Source organism: Leptodactylus fuscus, chromosome 8 (genome assembly GCF_031893055.1).
Source record: "Leptodactylus fuscus isolate aLepFus1 chromosome 8, aLepFus1.hap2, whole genome shotgun sequence".
NCBI classification, from domain to species: domain Eukaryota; kingdom Metazoa; phylum Chordata; class Amphibia; order Anura; family Leptodactylidae; genus Leptodactylus; species Leptodactylus fuscus.
Window position 1 is genome coordinate 63,703,643 of NC_134272.1, and position 4,467 is coordinate 63,708,109.

At 44.7% G+C, this 4,467-nt stretch overlaps 1 long non-coding RNA gene across 1 annotated transcript; it reads right to left on the minus strand.

The window, feature by feature from the left end:
* Positions 1-2,550: 2,550 nt before the first annotated feature.
* On the minus strand, positions 2,551-3,071 carry LOC142216441 (uncharacterized). The gene is made up of 3 exons (XR_012717345.1): positions 2,984-3,071; positions 2,808-2,870; positions 2,551-2,643 (listed from the first exon to the last, which is right to left on the minus strand). It is a non-coding gene; the product is annotated as an uncharacterized LOC142216441 (long non-coding RNA).
* Between the last annotated feature and the right edge of the window lie 1,396 nt (positions 3,072-4,467).

Consider the following 4,467-nt stretch of genomic DNA (forward strand, 5'->3'; position numbering starts at 1 on the left):
CTCAAACAGTCAGACTCCAAACTCCACTATGGTGAAGACCAAAGAGGTGTCAAAGGACACCAGAAACAAGATTTTAGCCCTGCACCAGGCTGGGAAGACTGAATCTGCAATAGGCAACCAGCTTGGATTGAAGAAATCAACTGTGGGAGCAATAATTAGAAAATGGAAGACATACAAGACCACTGATAATCTCCCTCGCTCTGGGGCTCCATGCAAAATCTCACCCCGTGGGGTCAAAATGATCACAAGAACGGTGAGCAAAAATCCCAGAACCACGCGGGGGGACCTAGTGAATGAACTGCAGAGAGCTGGGACCAATGTAACAAAGCCTACCATCAGTAACACACTACGCCGCCAGGGACTCAGATCCTGCAGTGCCAGACGTGTCCCACTGCTTAAGCCAGTACATGTCCGGGCCCGTCTGAAGTTTGCTAGAGAGCATTTGGATGATCCAGAAGAGTATTGGGAGAATGTCCTATGGTCTGATGAAACCAAACTGGAACTGTTTGGTAGAAACACAACTTTACGTGTTTGGAGGAAAAAGAATACTGAGTTGCAGCCATCAAACACCATACCTACTGTAAAGCATGGGGGTGGAAACATCATGCTTTGGGGCTGTTTCTCTGCAAAGGGGCCAGCACGACTGATCCGGGTACATGAAAGAATGAATGGGGCCATGTATCGTGAGATTTTGAGTGCAAACCTCCTTCCATCAGCAAGGGCATTGAAGATGAAACGTGGCTGGGTCTTTCAACATGACAATGATCCAAAGCACACCGCCAGGGCAATGAAGGAGTGGCTTTGTAAGAAGCATTTCAAGGTCCTGGAGTGGCCTAGCCAGTCTCCAGATCTCAACCCTATAGAAAACCTTTGGAGGGAGTTGAAAGTCCGTGTTGCCAAGCGACAGCCCCAAAACATCACTGCTCTAGAGGAGATCTGCATGGAGGAATGGGCCAACATACCAACAACAGTGTGTGCCAACCTTGTGAAGACTTACAGAAAACGTTTGACCTCTGTCATTGCCAACAAAGGATATAGAACAAAGTATTGAGATGAAATTTTGTTACTGACCAAATACTTATTTTCCACCATAATTTGCAAATAAATTCTTACAAAATCAGACAATGTGATTTTCTTGATTTGTTTTCTCATTTTGTCTCTCATAGTTGAGGTCTACCTATGATGTAAATTACAGACGCCTCTCATCTTTTTAAGTGGTGGAACTTGCACTATTGGTGACTGACTAAATACTTTTTTGCCCCACTGTATATATATTCTATAAGTGTGTGCATGTGTGAACTATAACCTATGTTTTTTTTTTCTTTTATACTATGCTATAATATTAAAACTACATACTGTATTACCCTATTTTTTCCATACTAAGCTAGCATGTATATATCTGTATATACATTCTATATGTGTGTGTGTGTGTGTTTATATGTGAACTATAACCTATATCTTTTTTTTTTTCCTTAGATTTCTATTCTACTATTTATGTTTCCAGCTTCTTATACATTTATCTAATCTTTATATTTTTGTAACTATATTTTTTTTATTAATTCCTATTTTTAGCTTATTATTACTATTATTTACTTCTCATCTAATCCTATTTAAGGCCGTGTTTTGATCCTAAGGAAGGCGAAAACCCTGTGAGGAATGGGCCAATTGTCCTCAGCATAGGGGAAAATTCCTTCCTGACCCCAAATCTGGCAATCGGAATAAATCCCAGGATCAATGGCCGTTATGTCTATGTGTCTATGTGTGGTGCCTATATCTATCATATAGTGTATGTGGTGCCTATATCTATCATATAGTGTATGTGGTGCCTATACCTATCATATAGTGTGTGTGATGTGTGTTGTGCGTCATACTTACCGGGCCTGTGCTGAGCCGAGCACAGGCCGCTCCTGGGGACGCAGAAGATCAGGACGCTCCTAGGGACGCAGAAGATCTTTACGCTGGCCTGGCAAGTGTGGCATGAAGATGGAGAGAGTTCGTGTGTTTCAAGGCAGCCGTGGTCTTACAGAGCAGCAGAGACATGGAGGTGTTGTGCAGTTCTGGGCTGTGGGCGCCAGTTCATTCTGCAAAGCATCCCAGCTTGGTGACGTGTAGTTATGTTGGTTCGTGGGATGAAGGGCGCTCCTATCCTCCGGCCACTGTAGATGTTCCTTCTCCAGAACTGGCTGAAACGGTGTAAATGGTGGCCTTGCTCTCCTCTGCTCCAGTTCCTCCCAGTCGATGTTAGAAAAGAATGGATGCTCTCGGATGTTCCTGCACAAACCCATGCGCTGCCTAGGATTCTTGCATAGCAGGTTTTCAACAAGATGTTTCAAGTCCGCATCAACGTCAGGTGGAAATTCGGGCTTCTTGGTGAGCTTGGCGATAAAGGCTTCTTGTCGGATCGAACCTTCATACAACGGGTGGCGTCCTGTTGCCATCTTGGACACCACGATTCCCAAGCTCCACCAGTCCACTGCTATGCCATATCCTGGTTTGAAGTGCACCTCTGGGGCCATATAGTTGAAGGTGCCCATCACGCCACAGATTTTGGTGGTGGCGGTGATTCCATCTAGGGCCAGCCCCAGGTCGATGATACGGGTGTGGCCTTCTGCATCCAACACGATGTTCGCTGGCTTGATATCACTGTAATGAAATAAGAGAAGAAAATGACGATCTGCCCAGTGACAATGGAGACGGGGGATGGGTAAATACAAGACCAGGCAGAATAGCCAGGCAGGACCCTAGGAAAGCTGGGTGCATGAAATCCAGAATGTAAAGGAGAGACATAGAAGGAAGAAAGTTCTTACCGGTGGACGATGCCTTGTCCATGGAGGAACTGAAGTCCGCAAATAATCTCTGCCGTGTAGAATCTCATGGGAAGAACAAAGAGAAATCTCAGTGTTAGCAAAGCCCTGACTACAACCCTCGACCTCAGCTTTTATCTTCTCCCCCTCCTCCCTTGGTATTTACCCCTTTTTCTTACCTTACGTTGCCGATGTTCAGGCAGCTGCACATCTTGATCAAATCCGCCAGGCTGTCTCCAGACAGATACTCGGTGATGAAATATGCCCGCTGCTCAGAGTGGTGTGCGGCATAGAGGTGGCATATAAAGGGGCATTCTCTGGCAGCGGCGAGTATCTGCTGCTCTCTCACGATGGTATCCATATTGTCCTCTGTTTTCTCGATGGTCTTGATGGCCATGAAGGTCTGTCGGCCAGGGACTGATGCCAGGAAAACCTGAAGAAGACAAATAGAAAATGGTTGTAACATCTAAAAGGAAAAGGGGCTAATTCACATCATGTAGTGTCAGCTCTGGGATTGTGTATGGAAAGGCCATAAAGGGGGACTCTACTATTACCATATGGGAATGGATAGAACAGGCACAAGATGGCTGGGTGGATCGGTTTGCGATCAACATTCGGCTCAATTTAGATCACGTTTTTTTTTCCATCTGTTTTTTTGATCCGTTTAATGAATGCAAACAGATGGTCGTGCATATACATAGAGATCAATGTTAAAAAAAAAAAAAAAAAAAAAAAAAACTATAGAGAAGGGTAATCTACCATACTTATGTCTCTGTACAAATAAAAAACTGCAAGATATGGATTACATGATCAGAATAGAACCTTATTCACATTAGGTCAATGTATATATTGTATAGCATACACCAGGACATGGATATAAACAGGCCGCCCCCCACAGCTCTGATCCTTAGATCCTCCATGAGTCAGAGTACCCCTTTATATTAACACTAAACCTAACTATGGTGATACACAGAACATATGAGATATGGGGCCTACAACAGTGGTCATGGGGGCAGGAAAGTCTCCTAACAGTCGCCCCATAGAACCAGACTACAATTAATGTCTACCCAGTCTGCAATGTTGACATCAGGAAATAAAATGGGGTCAAAATGAATAAGAAGTGATAAAACTTACTTTGCCAAAGCTGCCCCTACCCAACATCTTGTGGAGGATGAAGCGGCTGATGTTAAAGCCGGGGTAGGGGCCTGATGTTGTAGCATCGTGGCTGCTGCCAGGGGTCGGCTCTTGGTCCTCCGATCCTTTATCCTCAGATCTTCTCTTCTTGTTCTTCTCCTTTGGTCCATTATCGCTGTCCTCTTCCCTCTTCCTCTTCTCTTCTCTCTTTTTCTCTCCTCCATCACTCTCCTCTTCCCTCTCGTCTTCTCTCTTCTTCTCTCCTCCATCACTCTCCTCTTCCCTCTCGTCTTCTCTCTTCTTCTCTCCTCCATCACTCTCCTCTTCTCTCTTCTCTTCTCTCTTCTTCTCCTCTTCATCGTCTCCTCTTCCAATGGACGCCATTCTGGTCGTCTCACTAGTCCAATAATAAATCCAGTAATCCAAAAAATATCCGTAGAAATCCATAGAAATCTTTAGAATCGCTTCTTCTCTCCGCCGTCAACAGTTAAGAACTGAATGTCAGTTGGCCGTGCGCAGGTGACATGAT